The sequence below is a fragment of the Pongo abelii genome, chromosome Y (assembly GCF_028885655.2).
Source record: "Pongo abelii isolate AG06213 chromosome Y, NHGRI_mPonAbe1-v2.0_pri, whole genome shotgun sequence".
NCBI classification, from domain to species: Eukaryota; Metazoa; Chordata; class Mammalia; order Primates; family Hominidae; genus Pongo; species Pongo abelii.
Window position 1 is genome coordinate 45,078,353 of NC_072009.2, and position 23,156 is coordinate 45,101,508.

A 23,156-nucleotide genomic window follows, 5' to 3' on the forward strand; every position below is an offset into this window, starting at 1 on the left:
TGACATTCTAATTACTCAGGCTCAGCTCACAGGCTCTGATAGTTTCTCTGATACTTATACTCAATTAAATTTTGATGCTCTTATCACAGAACAAGTAACAAAGATGTGTATGAGAACTTGAGATAAATTACATTCCCCAGGCTAAGCTCCTGTTTATTTTACTACTGTTAAACAAGCTCAATTTTTTTTACTACCTAATATCATTTTAAACAAAGGAGATAAGACATGTGGCCCTGGGATGGACTCTGGCAGTGAAAAGGCCACTTATTGAATTAATGTAATTTCTAAACAATGGCCCACCTACACCATACACATTCAAGGAAAGAAGCTTGAGGGCCTAGTACATACAGGGGCTGAAATTAATATTCTACATAACTCTTATAGTGCTCCCAGTCAGCATATGATGGAAAACATGGGGTTTGTTCCTGGGCTTGGTCTTGGTCCAAAGCATGAAGGGATTACTAAACCTCCCCCAGTTACTGTAAAAGAAAACAGAGTGGGTTTAGGTTAACCTTTATAGTGATGGCCACTGCCATCCCTCCTGATCCTATCCCTTTACAATGGAAATCTGACACACCTATTTGGATTCAGCAGTGGCTGCTCTCTAAAGAAAAACTGGTGGCTTTAACCCACTTGGTTTTGGAACAGTTACAACTTGGAAATGTGGAACAGTCTCTTTCCCCCTGGAATTCTCCTGTGTTTCTAGTAAAAAAGAAATCAGGCAAGTGGCAGATGGTAACTGATTTAAGGGCTATTAATGCTGTAATTAAACCTATGGGGGCCATCCAACCTGGCATGCCTGCCCCTGCTTTAATACCTAAAAATTCACCTGTCATAGTTATTGATCTTAAAGGTTGTTTTTTTCATATACCTTTACATAAATCGGATTCTGAAAAATTTGCTTTCACTGTACCATCTATCAATAATCAGGAGCCTGCAACTCATTATCATTGGAAAGTACTTCCTCAGGGAATGCTAAATAGCCCTACAATCTGCCAGCTTTATGTTGGGCAAGTGCTTTAACCAGTTCGAGCCCAATTTCTCCAGGCCTATATTCTTCATTATATTGATGATATTATAATTGCTGCCCCAACTGATAAACAATTAATTGACTGTTATCAAAGCTTAAGCCACAGTGTTACAGAGGCTGGATTACACAACACTCAGGATAAAATTCAACAGACCACACCTGTTCAATATTTAGGAATTGTGGTTGACAGGATTACACATTGCTGAGGATAAAATTCAACCGATCACTCCTGTTCAATATTTAGGAATGGTCTACAGACGACGTATTCAATCTCAAAAGTTCAAATTAGGAGAGATTCTTTAAAAACTTTAAATGACTTCCAAAAACTTTTGAGTAACATGAATTATTTAAGACCTACTTTAGATATTCTGATCTATGCACTGTCTAACTTGTTTTCTATGCTGCAGGGAGATTCCAATCTCCACAGTCTCAGGACTTTGACCTCTGAGGCTTTACTAGAATGGAAATTTGCAGAGGAAAGAATCCAGACTGTCTGGTTATCTAGAATACAGCCATTTCTGCCTTTTCAACTTCTGGGTTTTGCTTCTTTACACTCCTCTACTGGACTAATAGTTCAACATAATGATTTAGCAGAGTGGTGTTTTCTGCCTCATTCTGCGTCAAAAACTTTGTCTGTTTATCTGGACAAAATAGCCACCTTAATTGGACAGACTTGGCACAGGATACTTAAAATTTCTGGATTTGATCCAAATTTAATTGTAGTTTCTTTAAATTGGCTCGGAGTTCAAGCTGCCTTTCAACATTCCGTATTGTGGCAAATTCACTCGGCTGAATTTATGGCATTATTCACAATAATTATCCAAAGAACAAATTGTTTGATTTTATAAAAATGATGTCTTGGGTGGTCCCACGATTAACCAAAGATCAGCCCATTGCTGAGGCTGTTACAGTGTTCACTGATGGCTCCAGTAATGACAATGCTGGTTATGTAGGTCATAAAGACAAGCTTATTTCTACCTGTTATACCTCTGCTCAAAAGACAGAGTGAACTGCTGTAATTACTGCCTTACAGGATTTCGCCAAACCTTTAAATATTATCTCTGATTCTACTTAACGTGGGAAAGAGGATATGCTTGTGCTTCACCAGGAGATCATCAAACAAAAACCACAGAGAAAAGATGTCCATGTAGAGACTGCCCTCAGACATGGCGAAATCTGTGCCAACTCCTTAAAATTTGGCACACCAAATCACAATCGGTCTGATTCAATCCTCTCTGATTGTAATAGAGACCCATCTAACTAATTATGCTTCTCCTGATTACCTTTCTTTTTCTCCTTACAAACCTGAAAATCTCGCCATTTCTATTAGCCTGAAAATAACATCCCTCTGTTCTTCTTTTCCTCTTTCATCACTTAATCTTGCTTACACTAGGATTTATTTAATGTTTCTCCTCATACTTTCTGTCTCACCAGTTTCCTTTCACACTGATTTACCAGCTACACAAAATTATTCTTATTGGGCTTATGTGTCTTTTCCTTCACTTATTTGATCTCTCACCTGGATGGATGCTCCTGCAGAAATCTACACTAAGGATAGTGTATGGATGCCTGGAGCTACAGATGACCATTGCTCCACTCAACCAAGGGAATAAGGCAATGCATTTTATGTTACCATGGGTTATAAATACCCACTTCTGTGCCTCGGACATGCACCTGGTTGTATCCATCTAGAAACTCAAGTCTGGGCTAATTATCTTCTGGACAGATCAGTTACAGAGGAACCAGGACATTTGGTCTCCAGCCTCTCCCTTTCTCCTTTAAAACAAATGAAAGGTGGAGCAATGAGAGATACCCCATACTTTCAACATAAACATGCAGGAAAACCATGCCCTAAAAATTTTGAGGGCCCATCTAAAATCTAAATTTGGGAAGACTGTGTTAACTCACATGTGGTAATATTGAAAAATGACTCATATTGTTTAGTAATAGACTGGGCTCCAAAGGGCTATTTCGAAAACAACTGCTCCTCTGGTGGAAGGGAATCCCTGGAGTCTGCTTATTTTATTTCTTATTGGGAGAATGAAAATCATCATTCTACATTGCATAGGAGGTTCAGATTATTCTTTCCCTTAAAATGGGAAGATAAAAGTGTTATCCTCACCCCCACCCCACCGAGGCCTCATATGATACTCCCTTCTGAGCCCAGAGCACCCAGAACTTTGAAAATTAGCTATTGCCATGTCTGGACTGTGAGTATAGGAAGGGGAAACTATTCTGTCTGTTGTCCCCCCACTGTCCCCCTCTCTCAGTATCAGTGTAGATGCAGAAATTCTGCTTTGCTTACCTCCAACTTGACTATTCCCATACAGAGTTGTGTTAAGCCTCCTTACGTGCTGTTAGTGGGAAGTATCAAAATTTGGATGAATAATTAAACTGTCCAATGCATTAATTGTCACTTATACATTTGTATTAACTCCTATTTTGACTCTAGGAAAAGTGTAATGTTGGTTCAAGCTCGAGAAGGAATCTGGATTCTGGTAACTATGCCCACACCTTGGGAACCCTCCCTCTCAATACATTTAATTAATGAAGAGTTACAGCCAATTCTAAAAAGATCTAAGGGATTGGTTTTCACTCTAATTGCTGTGATCGTGGGCCTAATTACAGTCACTGCACTGGCCACCACTGCCAGAATGGCAGTCTATCAATCTAGTCAAATGGCTCATTTTGTTAATGATTGACAAACCAATTCCACCCAAATGTGGAATTCTCAACAAGGAATTGATCAACAATTGGCTAATCAAATTAATGAGGTAAGGCAGTCTGTTATTTGGCTTGGAGATCAAGTAGTGAGTCTCGAACATTGCATGCATATGCAGTGAGATTGGAATACTACAGATATCTGTGTCACCCTGTATCCCTACAGTGAGACTGATCATTCATGGGAAATGGTCAAAGGACACCTTTTAGGTAGGGAAGATAATTTATCATCAGACCTAACTAAATTAAAGAAACAAATTTTTGAAGCCTCAAGCTCGTTTATCCATTGTGCCTGGAGCTGAGGTATTAGATCAGGTGACAGAAAATCTTTCTGGACTAAACCTCATGACTTGCATTAAGTCTACTGAGGGCTGCACTGTAGTAAATTTTGGAATTATGTTTCTCTGTTTAATTGGTCTGTCTTTAGTGTGCCAGAACAGTCAAAGAATCCTGCATCAAAATTGAGAGAACAACCAAGCCTTCATCACCATAGCACATTTATATAAAAAGAAAGGGAGAGATGTTGCAGGAAGTCAGAGACCCCGAATGGAGGGACTGGCTGAAGACATGGCAGAAGAACATAAATTATGAAGATTTCATGGACATTTACTAGTTTCCCAAATTAATACTTTTATAATTTCTTATGCCTGTCTTTACTAAAATCTCTGAACATACATTGTGAAGATTTCATGGACATTTATCACTTCCCCAATCAATATTCCTGTGATTTCCTATGCCTATCTTTACTTTAATCTCTTAATCCCATCATCTTCGTAAGCTGAGGATATATGTCACCTGAGGACCCTGTGATGATTGTGTTAATTGCACAAATTGTTTAAACAATATGAAATCTGGGCATCTTGAAAAAAGAACAGGATAACAGTGATGCTCAGGGAACAAGGGAGATAACCATTAGGTCTAGGTGCCTGAGAGCTGGGTGGAACAGAGCCATATTTCTCTTCTTTCAAAAGCAAATAGGAGAAATATCACTGAATTTTTTTCTTAGCAAGGAACAGCCCTGAGAAAGCGAATGTATTCCTAGGGGGAGGTCTCTGAAATGGCTGCTCTGGGAATGTCTGTCTTTTACAGTTGTAGATAAGGAATGAAATAAGCCTTGGTCTCCCATAGCACTCCCAGGCTTATTAGGATGAGGAAATTCCCAACTAATAAATTTTGGTCAGGCCTGTTGTCTGCTCTCAAACCCTGTCTCCTGATAAGATGTTGTCAATGACAATGCATGCCTGAAACTTCATTAGCAATTTTAATTTTGCCCAGGTCCTGTGATCTTGCCCTGCCTCCATTTGCCTTGTGATATTTTATTACCTTGTGAAGCATGTGATCTCTGTGACCCACACCCTATTTGTACACTCCCTCCCCTTTGAAAATCACTAATAAAAACTTGCTGGTTTTGTGGCTTGGGGCCATGATGAAACCTGCCAACATGTGATGTCTCACCCAGACACCCAGCTTTAAAATTTCTCTCTTTTATACTCTTTCCCTTTATTTCTCAGACTGGCTGACACTTAGGGAAAATAGAAAAGGACCCACATTGAATTATCAGGGGTGGGTTCCTCCGATAGTATATTCTAACCAATTTGAACAAACTAATTGCTGTTCCTCAAGCTATGCAACACACTTCATATCCTAGTGTTTCCAACAATGGGCATGGAGATGTTATTGGAAATAAAAAATCTTACATGAATTATTTAAAACCAGAAGGTGCTTATATCTTCAGTAAACCCTACATCTAACAACAAAAGCTTTAAAATAATATACAAATAAACTAGGAGACTTACTGCTTTCAAGGAAAATGGTGACTGGCTAGCAAAACAGTCAAAAATATTGGTGCAATGGTACTTTAAAGTATATGGATTCTGATAATATGTACTTCACGGGATTAGATGAAGCCAAATTTTGGAAGCATCACTTAATAAATTCTACTACAAAAGTGCCCCAAGCACTAAAATAAAATCTACTGTGCTCCACACATTGTGACATATGAAAATTGTGCATACTGGTTTTAATATTTTAGAATTTCTATTAAAAATATGTCCATATTCTTTATCTCAACAAGAAATTAAACTATCAAACATTAAATGTTAAGAACCTGTAGAATGAAAATATGCTTGATTTTACATTTTTCCCCTGTTTTATATTTTTTTCTGGTGATAAAAAATAAAGTTTCTGAGAAATACAGCTGTTACTCTGGGCAACTGCTGGAATTTAGTTAATTTCATTTCTTGGCTACATGAACTTGATGAGATGAGAAGTCATGCTAAATGTTACACACAAGAAAAGCTTTAAATGATTAACCTGGCCAGGTACAATGGCTCACCACCTGTAATCCCAGCACTTTAAGAGGCTGAGGCAGGTGGATTGTGATGCCAGGAGATCCAGAGCATCCTGGCTAACATGGTGAAACCCTGTCTCTACTAAAAATACAAAATTAGCTAAGGGTGGTGACATGTGCCTCTAATCCCAGCTGCTTGGTAGGATGAGGCAGGAGAATTGCTTGAACTTGGGGTGTGGAAGTTGTAGTGAGCCAAGATCACAGCCACTGCACTCCAGCCCAGGCAACAAAAGTGAAACTCCATCAAAAGAACAAAAGAAAGGAAAGAAGGAAGGAAGGGAAATGAAACAAAGAAAAAAGAAAGAAAAAGAAAGAAAGAAAGAAAAAAAGAAAGAAAGAAAGAAAGAGAAAGAAAAGAAAAGAAAAGAGAAAAGAAAAGAAAAAAAAGGAAAGAAAAGAAAAGAAAGAGAAGAAAAGTGAAAAGAAAACTGCATTACTCACATTGTGGCTAATATTCAGAGACTATTTTAACAGAAATATTTGTTTTAAATTAGAAGTGCTCATAAATGGTTTTCATTTATATGTTTGGTCAGTATTTTTTTTAGTAAACTTTGTATTAAAGCTGGTAAAATTGTTAATTTTTACTCCCACTGGATTTTGAGAAAGACTAAATAAATTATTTATGCTCTTATTGAAAGATCACACATTTTTTATGAACTAAGACAAGGTAGTACCTAATTACAAAAAAAAATCAGAAAGGTAAAATAAAACATAACCCCACTTAAACTATTCTTCTGATCATCTTGCCAAATCTGTCCTGGATAATTTTTTTCTTAATTTGCAGTCACAGCTGATATGTTACAAAATATGTAAGAAAATAATAATTGAAGACCATATAAGTAAAGCATCAAACTGAGTTTGAAAATGAAAACTATTATTATTACTTTTTTACCTGTTGATACATAGAGTCTGTTGGGTGAGGATACAATGGAGCATCTGCTGTTGGACATGTCTTATGCCCATATAAGACACCTTGGTCATCTGGCTCCAAATTCTAAATATTTAAAAAGATTGACAATTTGATTGTAAAAGTAACTTTGCACCTTTTATTCAATTTTCTTCATTTAGAATAAACTTTTAAGAAATGTAAAAAAGCTGACAATTATAACATCTTTACAATTCCTGCAAATGATTTATAATTCAGGGAAAAAATCTGAATTATTTTAGCTACATAATTTTTAGACCATTTCACACAAGTCACTTCCAAAGGGAAGCTTACTTTTTAAGAAAAAACAAACCAATGCTAATCATTTAACAAAATAAATATTTTAAGGGCCGTATTAATACATAGACATTGGCTTACACATTTAAAAATTACTTGTCTTTTTCCCAGATTTATCTGCTGCCCTTTTGAGGCTTCCCTCGAGCCCCTTATCTAGATAAAGTTCTGAAGCATTTGCAAATGTCATGCTAGCACTATCTGATCTTTCTAAGAAATAACCATTTGATGTTTTCTTGTTTTGTACTGGAGGAGACAAATCTTAGTAGGCATACTGAATTGTTTCCAGTATATGGCCTTCTTTCACATTTCTATATCCACTAAACGAGTCAATTTTCTTTTCTTTTCTTTTTTTCCACATAAAAGCACAAACACAGTCCTTCACCTCCACAAATTATGCAGTTGAGTTTCCCACATTTGGGGAAACCTCATGGGTCAGCACATCTGGAGTGCAATAGATCAGCCTTGAACTGGGAAATCCACCTTCGGGATCACGGTATCTCCCCTGGCAGGCAAGTATCCATTTTCTTTTTAAGACTTCCATTAGCCTTTGAAAGAAATTACAAATATAAATGTAACAGAATTTAGAATAATTTTCAGTATCAGCTTAAAATGTTAATTCCAATCATCCATGACTATTCTCTTCTAAAAAAGTTCTTAATTCTGACACAGGCCTCTACAAAATTGTAAGAAAAAAGCACTATGGTAAACAATGAAACAACTGCTAAATAAAGCTACCATACATTTTATGCACTGATATGCTCATTTTTGGTAGTGACTCTTAGGGCACCCTATTGTATCTAACAGTCATTCTCGGTCTTCTGGAATTTTATTATGTGCACTCTGAGCTTTAAAAATAAGGAGATGAAAAGAATTTATAATATGTAGTAGTAGCTAATATTTTATTGCCTAATATGTTCCATTCAGAACAAGTGTTTGAGGTAATCTAATTAATATTAGAGTTAGTTTCCTAAGTGGGTAGCATTAGTAAATCCATTTAACAAATAAAAAATCAATTACAGTTAGGAGAAATACTTTCCCAATTATTACAGATTTAGCCAGTTGAGGAGCTAGCTAGCAATCTGACTCAAACATCTGACCTCTTGATGTATTACAAATATAAAATGTTTTGGATAATATACTATCCATGCATTACTATAAGTGAATTAAAAACAGTAATGCTATATTACTTTTCATAGTTCTATTTATTATTCTATACTTAGGATTATGCTGTGTGGCCCAGGCTGGACTACAGTGAGAAGATGATAGCTCATAGCTCAATGAGGACTCACACTCCAGGGTTCAAGGAATATTCCTGCCTCAGCCTTCCAACTACTTTAGATTAGAGAAATGCACCACCATGTCTAACTCATCTCATTATTTTTACTAAATATGAATAGCTTTTTATGAGTACCTTTTTTAAGAAAAAACAAAACTTACTCGGTGTTTATTCATTTTTCAGAGATAACATTTTAGAATGTAAAGCAAGAATCCTTTGTTTATAAAACAGCAATATTAATTAGCAGTAAAAAATTGATTTCAATTCTGATAATATAAGAACACACACGATGGGTAAAGCAATTTTCAATGGCTACAATTTGCCTGATTTGCTAATGATCAGTCATTTTCTTTCAGAGCTGGCTAAATTGCAACATATTTACACTGCTTACTGTTTACTGTTTACTGTCTACTGTTATACTGCTTACTGTCTACTGTTATACTGCTGTTTACTGTTCTTAGGAGTCAATATTAAAAATTGCAAAAAATGACTTCTGTCTTTTTTGTCATTACCATGACAGAGAAATAAAATAGTTTTTTTCTCTCCACCATGTATCTTACTTAATATAATAATAGTATATTCCAAATGAGAGGCCAGATTTCTTCTTTTTGCCATAGGAGCATTTATAAAATAACTTTCTTCTGAAAAGGTAATTTTTGTAATCTAATTATTTCAGGTAAAGAATAACATGGACAGGACTCTTGTAACACTTACAGTACACATTTCATTATCTTATTCTCTTAAAAATCATAGTAAAGTGAAAATCATGTCATTTTCAACATTATCAATTGTATCAAAAGTTTTCATGTGCAATTTGGATTAATATTATATTTGCCTGTATTGTTATCTGCTGCTTTGAACAGTGCTTGGTACACAGCAGATGCTGATATGTATCTGTTGAATACTGTCTATTGAACAGACTAAATGTTCATTATACAAAACATTTCAAATTTAATAAGGAGAATAATTAATTTATACATGAAACCCACATTAATCCACCTCAACTATTTTCCACATTAACCCAACATGTATACCTTTGCTGCAATCACTTCATTTGATGAGATGAGGCTAAGATGTGATTTAGCCTTACTTTAGAGCAAGTACAAGAAGTTACATAGTAAACAATATATGACTACAAACTATTTTTAAAATGGTATAAATTAAATCACATGGATAGGAACTCTTTACTTCATTTTACAACATTAATTAATCAGCTTCAAATCTACGATGGTAGACCAAAGAACAATTAGAAAATTTTAACTGTTAAAATCTAATATTTCAGTTGTTTACAATTTAAGATTATCATTTGCCTTTAATCATTGTGTTCTACAGCTTTATAATAACTTCAGTTTATTATCAGGTTTTCGGTGTGCTTATTATAATGTCTATTGAGTGAAAATTGTGTGTGTTTGGGTGTGTGTGTGGGCGTGTGTGTATAGAGTTTCCAGATATATAGTATGATTTGTTTCTAGCATCCTACAACAATAAAACTTTGAATCTCCTGGCAGAGTTAGGCACCTAATTCTGATGCAATTCTTAGGCTTATTTTACTGCAGATGACACAACTAAGAATTCTAGAAGAATGCTAAAGATCTGTTTTTAGCATAACCACAGTTCTTTAAAATTATCATTTTTCTCAAAACCAGTCTGGCCAAGATTGTGAAACCCCATCTCTTCTAAAAATACAAAAATTAGCCAGGCGTGGTGGCGGGCACTTGTAATCCCAGCTACTCAGGAGGCTGATGCAGAGAATTGCTTCAACCCAGGAGGTGGAGATTTCAGTAAGCCGAGATTCCACTCCTGTACTCCAGCCTGGGTGAGAGAGCAAGACTCCCTCTCACACACACACAGAATAATAATAATAATAATAATAATAATAATAATAATAATAATAATAATGAAAAGATTCTTCTTACACACTAGTTTAACTACTTAGAGGCTACATATTGCTTTTGGATAACTTAATGTTACCTACCATGATAATATTAACTTTTTAAAAAAAGTTTCCATTCTAGGACATTCTTTTCTATGACTGTTTTTCATTATTACATCTGTAGTAACACATATATCCTTTTAGATGATTCCAAATTCTGGATATATGTATCCAACTCCCCATTACAATTTTTTATTTGGTGTCCCATATGTTTCTAAAATGCAATTCACTCAAACAGGTTCTTTTTTTTCTATAAGTAAATTGCATTACTATTCCCTCAGCTTGTAAAATCACACCCAGGACATAGGTGGTAACATCTCTTTCCTGCTCCACTTCCTCAAATATCCAATTACGAACACCTGCCTATCCTAACTCATAAAGAGCTCATAAATCTGTCCACACATATATTCTACATTGCCAGCTTTTCTAATATAGAGCACCCACAATGTTTTTCTACAGATAATTTTGAATACTTCCTTACTGTGGTCTATTGTGGAACTTTCTATGCTATAGCCAGTGAGATGTTACTAATACATGCCTTTTGTGATCCTCTAATGGTTTATCATATCACACTGAATATCTCACATAATTGCTAAAAAGCCAAGTTATGTCAATAGTAAGTCTGTACCCACTAGCTACTTTAAAAAAAAAAAAAAAACTTAACAAAGCAACCATTTTCTACTGCAAGATGCTTTTTACCCTTCAAATCTAAGACACATATTCCTTATAATAGGCAGCAGAGGACTTTGTATTTTTCTTGTTTATTATGATGCTTTGTATCCCACCTGGGCTGTTTATTCACTATTGTATTTTCAAAATCATAATTAAGACAGATTCAAAATACTTTATCAGAAATTCAAAAAGCTCAATTAAGCAAGGCTTTTTAAAATAAGATTCGTATGTAACTCAATTTTTGATGCAATAAAGACTTGAGGGAAGCTATTTAAGTCTTCATTCATGTACCCTTCACCCTTAAAGGGAATATGCATTACTCTTATAGAAGCATTAGTATGTTTGATTCTTGGGCACTTTCGGGGGCCTTACAGGGACTGATACACAATGTGATGCAAATGGGATGACTCAGTTTTCTCAAATGCAAAAATCTGTAAAATCTAAAACATACTGCCTAAATGCCTTAAGATGTATAAATGTATACTGAACCTTGGCAATTAAAAATAAACTTAGGTTATATCATAAACCAACCATGTGTTTTGTATGAGCAACCAAAATCTCAAGTTAAATTGGGCAAAACAAAATTTCTGTGAGTTGTCTGATACTTTTACATTTAAAATACATATTGTATTTGTGTTTGTGTAATATATGCTCCTACTCTTCCGGAAGAATCCCAGCATGTAGTCAGATGTAGTCAGATTAGCCTGGGAAAAAGGAAGCACAGAGATTGTCAGAGCAGGAAGGGTAAAGGGTAAAATTTATTTCCTCCTGAAGGTATATATTAATAATACAAAAAACACTTTCATTACAGGAATGTGTGACCATACAACTTAATTTTAGATAGTAAAATACTTGTGATTTTAACAAGTTACTTAAATGATCTGCTAATTGTCTGAGTCAGTCATTCATATAAATGTGCCCTAATATATATCAATATCATTGAGCTATTAATGAGTAATTAAATTTTAACTATATCCATAAATTAATAATTTTTGAAATGTTGCAGTAACACCTGAATTGCTGATATTCAAATTGGACAACAGCATCTGTAATAAATTGGCCCTTCTTTTCACTGATAAAATCGACATAAAATAACACTGGAAACACTACGAATATTTTTGCTGTACATTTCTGACGATCTATCCATGCCTTTAGTACTACTGTGCAATAGGTTGATGTGAGAAAAATCAGGCTACTCTAAGAGAGATGTACTGAAAATCGCATTTCTTAATTTATGCTAACATCTACAAAAAATTTAAGTGAATTATTTATTTACATTATCACTACATTTATTTTACTTTATTTTAACAAAAACATACATACATGCGAAATTTCTCACAGAAGTCATTTTTAAAACTGACAAGCAAAACAAATAATTGGGATCTCTTAAGGATATGGATTACTTTTCCAAGTTCTAGAAATTCTGATTTAGATAGTGTGGGATATGATTTGGAAGACAGTACTTTTCAAAAAGCAACATTAAGAGATAACATTGGCTGGGCATGGTGACTCAAGTCTGAAAGCACAGTACTTTGGGAGGCCAAGGTGTGCGATCACAAGGTCAGGAGACTGGGACCATCTTGGCCAACATGGTGAATCCCTGTCTCTACCAAAGTAGGAAAATATTTTATATATATATATATGTGTGTGTATGTGTGTATGTGTGTGTGTATATATATATTAGTCAGGCATGGTAGTGCGCCTGTAGTCCCAGCTTCTAGGGACACTGAGGCTGGCAAATTGCTTGTTTATGGGAGGTGGAGGTTGAAGTGAGCTGAGATCGTGCTCCTGCACTCCAGCCTGGCCACGGAGCTAGACTCCAACTCAAAAAGAAAAAAAAAAAGAAAAAGATAACATCAATCAGGCACAATATCTAATCTTAAAGATTACCTGAAAAATGACGCAAATGCATAAATATAAATAACCTGAGAATAATGGAATACATTAAAGTTACACATATTTGCAATGCATTTTAATGTATAAATATATATGTATACGTATATGGGATATATACCTGTATATGGGATATTGCTTGTAGTTTAGGACACATTACATGTTATAACTTGATTAAAATGTTCTTCTCATTTAATATTTAAAAATAAAAACATCGTTGATATAAAATTATGAAAATATCTTAACTAAACTGGCATACATTACAAACAAGTAAATATATTTCTGTAAATATAAACCCTATGTTCTGAATCTTTTCTTCGCAGGAGATCAAATACTCCTCTTAGTAACTGATCACTCTTGCTACAGTTGTTACATTTCTGTGAAAAATAAGTATTCATTGGTGTAATAGAATCAAGATTTTAAAAAAGTGTCTATTTGAATAAAAAGAGTCCTGTTCTTATAAACAGCAAACATATTGCAAAGAAAATTATTAAATACAATTCCTCTTTGAGGACAAAAAACAAGTTGTGGTAAATTTTATTGTAGATTTTGTACACTGCTATAATTAAAACAAAAACAACAACACTTCTACAACTTCAAAAGAATAATTTAAGCCATTTAGTTATTTGCATTGTCACTAATTTTAATTTTATGTTACAGTTTTTTTTTTACTAAAATACCTTTCAATTTAACCATTAGAAAAGTAAATTGTAAAAAATATAAACCTCAGGGATTTCCTAAATAACTGTGTATATTCAGTATACAAAATAATTTAATCTTGTTCTTCAGAGGACCCAGAAGTCAGTATTCATTAACATAAAATAATTTTTAGAAATCACAGGTGTTGTAATGTATGTAAGTATGCATTTGTGTTTGGCAAATACATCAAATAGAGTCATATAAGTTTGCTGATTTGAATTTGCAGACAACAGAATTTACTTCTAAGTATTTAATTACTCCAAAAACAAAACAGAAATAATAGCTGTGCAATTACCTGACTAGAAGTGATAGAGCAGGAGTGCTTTCATCTTGAACCAACACCACCACTTTAACATCCAGCTCTCTTTTTAGCCTCATGCATTTCAAAGTAATCATTTCTCTTCTAACTGTAAATAATAAGCACATTCCTTTCCCTTCAGGTGCTAGAATCAGACATAGGGGATAGGCCTGCAACTCCAGAAAGATGTATGAAAAGAGACACAGAACTCTCTCTGTCAGATAACCACAACAAAGAGACACAGAGGCAGTCCAAGCCTCTGATAAACTCTCCAGGACTGAGTCATGAAAAACTCTTAATCTGCTAACAGAGTGTGGCTCTCGCCAGCCACCCCTCTCAGATTGATTCAAAATAAATCTGTCCCTGTTGACTGTCAACTTGCCCTTCAGGTTTCTCTCCTCTTTCTTTAATTCTTACATTGGGTGCTGAAATCTGGGACTGGTGTTGGGGGCAGAGGCTTCCTTGCATCCCAGGAAGCTGTGGGCAATGGCAGCTTATCCTAAGTTAACACCTGGATCCTGAGAGCCTCTGGCCACCTGCCCCACCTTTTCTCTCATTTTACTCTTAAAGAGATTTGTGTGAGAAGGACAACTGACCTGAAGGAAACTGCAAGGCTCAGGCCAGGGCTCGAAATCCCTCAAGTCTAAGGGATCCACTTCTGACCACAAGCAATAGGTATTTCACTTCCTAACACTGGCTCCCTCTTGCCTCTTCTCTCTCTCTCTCTCTCTCTCTCTCGTTTCTCTCCCTTTTTCTCTGTCTCTCTCTCTCTTCCTCATGTGGCTCCAGTCTGAGAATCCCTTTGCCAATTTCAACTGGAACATACAACAGAAAGCACTAATTCAGCCATCTGGTAAGATCTCCCTTTTCCTAGCTTTCTCCTGGTACCAGAGAAAGTCTAGCCTGCTGTCCATTTCCTCGAAGGACCAATGTGACTAAGCTAGAGGAAATCTTGGGGACACACAGTGCTTTCTCAGAGTAACTGTTCTCTTTCAGAAAGAGGATTCTGGGTCTCTGTCTATTTTCTCAGGACATCTAGAACAAAACAGACCTTTTACAAAATACTTTTATAGCAAGTCCAGCTTCCCAGAAATGCTAATAGTTAAATATGTGAATGTACAACTATATCACTCATTTGTACACATGGAAAAGCTATAGTGTTACTGCCAGTTACATGAAAAACAAACAAAAAAAAAACAGGTTTTACATTAAAGTTAAAAATTGCTAAAAGTAATATTATGACATGTAATTGAAAGTGCTAAACATAAATTTTCACGCAAAGTGTATAAAGCTGGTTTAGGCAGACACAGAGCTAGCTTGAAAAGTTATTTTTTTTTTTCGTACCACAGTGATACCTGAAAGGCCAGAAAGACAGATCTCCCTTGAAAGGGGGGTGAAGCCAGGGAGCCAAGAGGTCTAGCACAGTGGATGCCAGCCCCATGGAGCCCAGCAAGCTAAAATCCACTGCCTTGAAATTCTTGCTGCCAGCACAGTAGTCTGACATCAACCTGGGATGCCTGAGATTGGTGGGGAAAGGGACGTCCAACATTACTGAGGCTTGAGTAGGTGGTTTTCCCTTCAGAGTGTAAACAAAGCCACTGGGAACTCACTGCATCTCATCAAAGCTGCTGTAGCCAGATTGCCTCCTAAGATTCCTCCTCTCTGGTCAGGGCACCTCTGAGAGGATGGCAGCAACCTCAGTTAGGGGCTTATAGATAAAACTCCCATCTCCCTGAAACAGAGCACTTGGGGGAAAGGGTGGCTGTAAGCACAGCTTCGGTAGACTTAAACCTTCCTGCCTGCTGGCTGTGAAGAGAGCTGCAGATCTCAAACAGACTGCCTCCTCAAGTGGGTCCATGAAACCAATCACTCTTGACTAGGAGACTCCTCCCTGCAGGGATCAAAAGACACCTCATACGGGAGTCTTCTGGCTGACACCCAGCTGGTACCCCAGTGGGATGAAGCTTTCAGAGGAAGGAACAGGTAACAATCTTTGCTTTTCTGCATCCTCTGATAGTGACATACAGGCAAAAATGGTCATAAGTGGACCTCCAGCAAAGTCCAGTACACCTGCAGCAGAGGATCCTGACTGTTAGAAGGAAAACTAATAACAGAAAGGCATAGTATCAACAACTACTAAAAGGATTTCTACAAAAAAATATATATATACAAAGGTCAACAACATCAAAGAACCAAGGTACATAAATGCACAAAGATGTAAAAAAACAGCACAAAATTGCTGAAAATTCCAAAACCAAGAAAGCCTCTTCTCCTCCAAAGGATCATAACTCCTCATCAGCAAGAAAACGAAATTGAATAGAGAATGAGTTTGAGGAATTGTCAGAAGTAGGCTTCAGAAAGTGGGTAATAAACTCTTCCAAGTAAACGAGAATGTTCTAACCCAATGCCAAGAAGCTAAGAACCTCAAATAAAGGTTAGAGAAATTGCTAACTGGAATAGCCAGTTGAGAGAAAAACACAAATAACATGATGGAGCTGAAAAACACAGCACAAAGACGGTGTGAAGCATACATAATTATCAATAGCCAAATCAATCAACTGGAAGAAAGGATATCAAAGATTGAATATCAACTTAACGAAATAAAGCATGAAGAAAAGGTAAAAAAAAAAAAAAAAGGAATAAAAAGGAACAAACAACGTTTCCAAGAAATATGGGAGTATGTGAAAAATGAAACCTACTTTGTTTGCTGGTTTGTTTGTTTGAGATGGAGTCTTGCTCTGTCATCCAAGCTGGAGTGAATGGGTGCAGTCTTGGCTCACTGCAACGTCCTCCTCTCAGATTCAAGGGATTTTCCTGCCTCAGCCTCCTGAGTAGCTGGGTTTACAGGGGCACACCACCACCCCTGGCTAATTTTTGTATTTTTAGTAGAAATGGGGTTTCAGCATGTTTTTCATGTTGGTCTCAAACTCCTGACCTCATGATCCACCCATCTTCACCTCCCAAAGTGCTGGGATTACAGGCATGAACCAACATGCACAGCTTAAACCTGGCTCTTCTTTTTGGCTCAGATATAACTATAAAGTTTCCTGCTCTCTCAACACTAACTTCAGTTACATTTGTCATAAACATACTCCCTAAAGTATAAATCTTGCTGTATCAGAAACATGCAATCTTTGGTCTCTTAAGCATCTCTAACCAATAGTAGTGAAGCATACTATGAGCAGAGAAGTTTTTATCATAAATTCACTGTTCATAACCAGAGCTTTGATGTCACATTTCAGCTAAAGTGCCAGCTTCACGGTCAACTGTGACCTGATAAATGCGAAGAGTGAGGCCTTTTCAGTTGTTTTAGAGAATCATGGTAGTATAGTAGCCCACACATGGCTACATGCTCAGTAAACAGGTCTTACTTTTAGTTATCCCAGAGATCTATGTGTGTTATTTCAGTTAAAGCTGATATTCTACCAGGCGCTGTGGCTCACTCCTGTAATCCCAGCACTTTGGGAGTCCGAGGTGGGCGAATCACGAGGTCAGGAGATAGAGACCATCCTGGCTGTCATGGTGAAACCCCGTCTCTACTAAAAATACAAAAAAAATAGCTAGGCTTGGTGGCGGGTGCCTGTTGTTCCAGCTACTTGGGAGGCTGAGGCAGGAGAATGATGTGAACACGGGAGGCGGATCTTGCAATGAGCCGAGATGGCACCACTGCACTCCAGCCTGGATGACAGAATGAGACTCCGTTACAAAAAAAAAAAAAAGAAAAAAAAAAAAGCTGATATTCATACACTCATAGAAGAAAACGTAGGTTAAAAGGAATGTTATGGTGCCTTTTTATTTTCCAGGGTTCTTGAAGCTCTTGAGATGAACAGTGGCAGGAAATTCATCACTTTTTAAAGTAATTTTTTTTGGAGATGGCAGGGTTGGGAGGAGTTCGCTTATGAACAGATATGTAACTAATAAGTTTGATACTCAGATGTTCCATGCAATAGATGTGGAATTTTTAAATAAGATTTGAAAGGGATGGACATTTTGTTACCATACAGATTCATGATACGGCAGGTCAGGAGAGATTCCGAAGCCTGAGGACGCCATTTTACAGAGGTTCTGACAGTTGTCTGCTTGTTTTTAGTATCAACGATTCACAAAGCTTGCAGAACTTAAGTAATTGGAAAGAACACGAGAGCTTTCCTTTTGTGATTCTAGATTCTAAGACAGGCATAAGCGAATGGCAGGTGTTTAGAGAAGAAGTAAAGCTTATGCAGGGAGAACAGTGACTATCCTTACTTTGTAACAAGTGCAAAATATGCCAAAAATGTGGCAGCAGCCTTTGAGGAAGGATTCCAAACAATTCTTGCAACTGAGGATACGTCAGATCACTTGATGAACACAGGCATAGTCAACCTTCACCAAAAGCCCAAGCCTAGCTCATCTTGCTGTTGAATGTTAGAGATAAGACAGATGCATGCTAACCAACTCACATGTATATACAAAATCAACATGGACATGGAGAAGAGAATTAGTTTTTGTAGCAGTGTATTACTTACTAAAACAATTCAATGATTGTATATTCCTGTGTCATTAGTTGGTAGGAGATGGGACACATCCACTCATGGAGGAATATATTTTCTCAATAATGGCACCTTACATTTATAAATTTTAGTGGTTGTCTAAAAACATTTCTTTGATTTACACATGTAAATTAGAGAGCTAATAAATAAGATGACCAAGACTTTAAATATAATTAAAATAAGAAACTTGACTACTCTAGAATTTATACTTGGATTATTTTTTCCCTGAAAAATGGGAAACTACTTTTTATATGTACATGATTTTTATGCACTTAGCATTGTATACTTGGTGAAAGAGAATGATTTCCTAAAAAAAAAGTTAGATATGAAAGATTAAATCTAATGTATTTGCAGTGCATTCTTATTTAATTCTTTATCCTTTTCAAAATGACTTAACCTTTTTTATTTTCATTCTACATATCATTAGAGTTATTCTTACTAGTAATTACTCATAATTTGTGTGTAATTAAGAAGTTGTACCACCATAGGTCATGATTCACAGCCCCAGGAGGAGGGAGTGCTAACAGCGGCACAATAGTTGCTTCATACAATCTGTCACACATCCAGCTAAATTCGAGCTGTCTGTGAATAAAAAGCATTTCCATTGACAGCGTTCAGATTTCAGAAAAAGTCTAGCTACTGAAATTGGAGAAAAGATAAATCTGCATTTGATAACAAATTGATATCAATTGATAACAATTGATATCAAACTGCAATCGATAATAAATCTGCATTGATTTAACAAATACAAGGTGTGTGTGGAGGATACAAAATTACAATTCCACTAATGGGATATTTAATATCTCTGTTACTTTCTTCACCCTTGAGGAAAGTTTCCTAGTTGAAGTTAAGCCATTCATTTTTAACACAAGACATCATAAAAAATAATGAGTTCATGCCCTTTGTAGGGACATGGATGAAATTGGAAATCATCATTCTCAGTAAACTATCGCAAGAACAAAAAACCAAACACTGCATATTCTCACTCATAAGTGGGAACTGAACAATGAGAACACATGGACACAGGAAAGGGAACATCACACTCTGGAGACTGTTGTGGGGTGGGGGGAGGGGGGAGGGATAGCTTTAGGCGATATATCTAATGCTAAATGACGAGCTAATGGGTGCAGCGCACCAGCATGGCACATGTATACATATGTAACTAACCTGCACATTGTGCACATGTACCCTAAAACTTAAAGTATAATAATAATAAAATTTTTAAAAAGTGACCTAAAAAAAAAAAAAACACACAAGACACGAGCTAACCTTATCACTCTCAGAGGAAACACTAAGGATTGTACTTGGTCAGAGGGTAAGTAAAGACATCTTTACTAGCCCATCTATTTACTTAGTGTCTCCTCTATTACTGAACATCGTTTACTGATTTTCTCTCAAGGTTTTTTTGTTTGTTTCAAAAAAAATCCTTGCTGCAATGATCAGACCTGATAAAGCAAATTGTGGCCTCTTGGGGATGTTCATATTCTGTGCAGCTGGTGACTATCTGACTCTACAGAGGCTAAATGAAGCATGGACTGAATCTGGATGAGACCCACAACTGGGGAGTTACGGGGTTATCAAAGGACATGCTGGTTGAGGGGAGGTGGCTGTCATGTAGGGGGCAGAGTTTTGAAAAATTACATCAAAACATTTCTCTTCCTGGCCCCACCCAATATTGCCATCTGGAAACATCTGATAAAAAATACAATAGAAAATGATAGGAGAACAAAGCAGGTGGTGAGTGTGGCAGCATGAGTAGTGAGAAGCAGCTTCAGAGCCATCCTGGACAGAAGAACCATAGATGATGCTCCATAGTTTGAAGGACGGGTGGTTCCCAGTGGTACAGAAATTGCTCCATACAGTCTGTCATACACCCAGCTAGATTCAAGCTATGAATAGAAAGCGTTTCCATAGAGAGAGTTCAGTTTCTAGAAAAAGGCTAACTACAAAACTTGGAGAATAGACAAATGTGCATTTAATAACTTATGTACAATGTGCTGAGTAGAGGATATAAAATTATAATTCCATTCTAATTAAATAAATATTTTGTTAATTTTCTTTCTTTGGGAAGTTTCCTAGTTGAAGAGAAAGGATTCCTACTGTTTCTTATCTTGGAGGAAAACTGTTTACATTTCTGTAAAAACCTAAGTTTTCACTTTTATATTATGACACCAGCATGTAAGTTTTCTCACAATAAACATGTCATGTAGAGTAGTAAAGTGGTAAGTAGAAAAATGCACCAGTGTGGTACCCAGTGAAAGGTTGTGTCTGGACAGTCAGTGCTTTCTGGAATTCCGGACTGACAACCAGGAAGTGTTGAGGTGACTGAAAAGTTAAAGATCACAAGTACAGCATGGGCAAAACAGAGATTGAGAGTATCTATGTCCATGCCAAGGGAACTATCTTAGAAAGTTTCCAGCTATAGCAAAAGGATGAAACTCCATATGCACATTTCTTCTGTATCACTTTTGGAGCACTAAAGCAGATAACTAACTTAGTGCTAATATACATGTGCTAACGGGAGCCTTATTTTAAAACTGATTTCATTTCATTGCTCTTACGTTAAAGAGCCTTCAAGGGACATCACCTACCAGATCCAAGCTTTGCCAGCTTATCTTTCCTCATGATCAGCTCTTATCTACCAGCTGACAGCTCTACCCATGTGCCCCAGTGCTTTTCTTCACACCATCACACCTGCAATACTTTTCTCTGTGGCCCACATTGGAGGTCTTACTTAATGCCCCACTTTCCTTCCAGCTCCTTCAAAGAATTGGTGACACATGAAATTTGGCACTTAACTTTACTAATATGCACCCAGGATTTGGATTACTAGTTCCTACCTCACCTTCATTAGCCTAGAGAAAAAGCAATTTTCAATATGCCACTTTTGTGCAGCTGGGCCATGTTTTCCTGCTGTCACTCACCCTGCTGCTCTTGGCTGGATTTCCTCAAAACCCTTGGGATGATATGCTCATTGAGGGCAGGAACAACCATATTAAAAAAAAATACGTGCTTGCTGAAATTGCTCCCAGATTTCTAGATGAGTCTTAACTTTTTCTGCACCCATAGCTCTGGCATTTAGTTTGTTTCAATATGAGTGCTGTATAGCAGGTTAAGACATCATATTAGTTTGGATACTACCAATAGGGGAAACACAACAGAAACAGCTGTGGTGGGCAGCACTTTAGAAATGAATATTAAACTACCACAATATTCGACAAATATATTTATTTTAAAAATCAAAAAATGGGGTAAAAATGATGGTAGCTATTTTACACAAGGACACAAGACAAAATTTAGAATTACTTGCTTAAAATTAACTCAGAATGGAACAAAATTGTTCAAGTGCTCACCATTAGAACAGGTTGCATAACATGATTTTCAATGGACATTACCTATGTTACAGTAAGATCTTGTTATAGGAACAAAGAGACTGTTCCCAGACTCCTCTGGTGTATCACCTCAGCCTCCCAAAATGCTGAGATTATAGGCATAATCCACCAATTCCAAACGTTTTGTAAAAGTTGAATCAATATCGTGAAAATGGCCATACTGCCCAAGGTAATTTATAGATTCAATGCCATCCCCATCAAGCTAACAACAACTTTCTTCACAGAATTGGAAAAAACTACTTCAAAGTTCATATGGAACCAAAAAAGAGCCCACATCGCCAAGTCAATCCTAAGCCAAAAGAACAAAGCTGGAGGCATCACACTACCTGACTTCAAACTATACTACAAGGCCACAGTAACAAAAACAGCATGGTACTGGTACCAAAACAGAGATATAGATCAATGGAACAGAACAGAGCCCTCAGAAATAACACCACATATCTACAACTATCTGATCTTTGACAAACCTGAGAAAAGCAAGCCATGGGGAAAGGATTCCCTATTTAATAAATGGTGCTGGGAAAACTGGCTAGACATATGTAGAAAGTTGAAACTGGATCCCTTCCTTACACCTTATACAAAAATCAATTCAAGATGGATTAAAGACTTAAACGTTAGACCAAAACCATAAAAACCCTAGAAGAAAACCTAGGCATTACCATTCAGGACATAGGCATGGGCAAGGACTTCATGTCTAAAACATGAAAAGCAATGGCAACAAAAGCCAAAATTGACAAATGGGATCTAATTACACTAAAGAGCTTCTGCACAGCAAAATAAACTACCATCAGAGTGAACAGGCAACCTACAAAATGGGAGAAAATTTTCGCAACCAACTCATCTGATAAAGGGCTAATATCCCACATCTACAATGAACTCAAATTTACAAGAAAAAACAAACAATCCCATCAAAAAGTGGGCGAAGGACATGAACAGACACTTCTCAAAAGAAGATATTTATGCAGCCAAAAAACACATGAAAAAATGCTCACCATCACTGGCCATCAGAGAAATGCAAATCAAAATCACAATGAGATACCATCTCACACCAGTTAGAATGGCAATCATTAAAAAGTCAGGAAACAACAGGTGCTGCAGAGGATGTGGAGAAATAGGAACACTTTTACACTGTTGGTGGGAC

At 36.6% G+C, this 23,156-nt stretch overlaps 1 non-coding gene and 1 pseudogene across 1 annotated transcript; one reads left to right on the plus strand and one right to left on the minus strand.

Moving 5' to 3' along the window:
• The first annotated feature begins 522 nt into the window (after positions 1–522).
• Positions 523–18,495, plus strand: LOC129053276 (ras-related protein Rab-9A-like; annotated as a pseudogene).
• LOC129053533 (U1 spliceosomal RNA) lies at positions 7,677–7,840 on the minus strand. Its single transcript, XR_008518322.1, has one exon. It is a non-coding gene; the product is annotated as a U1 spliceosomal RNA (small nuclear RNA).
• Positions 18,496–23,156: the final 4,661 nt, after the last annotated feature.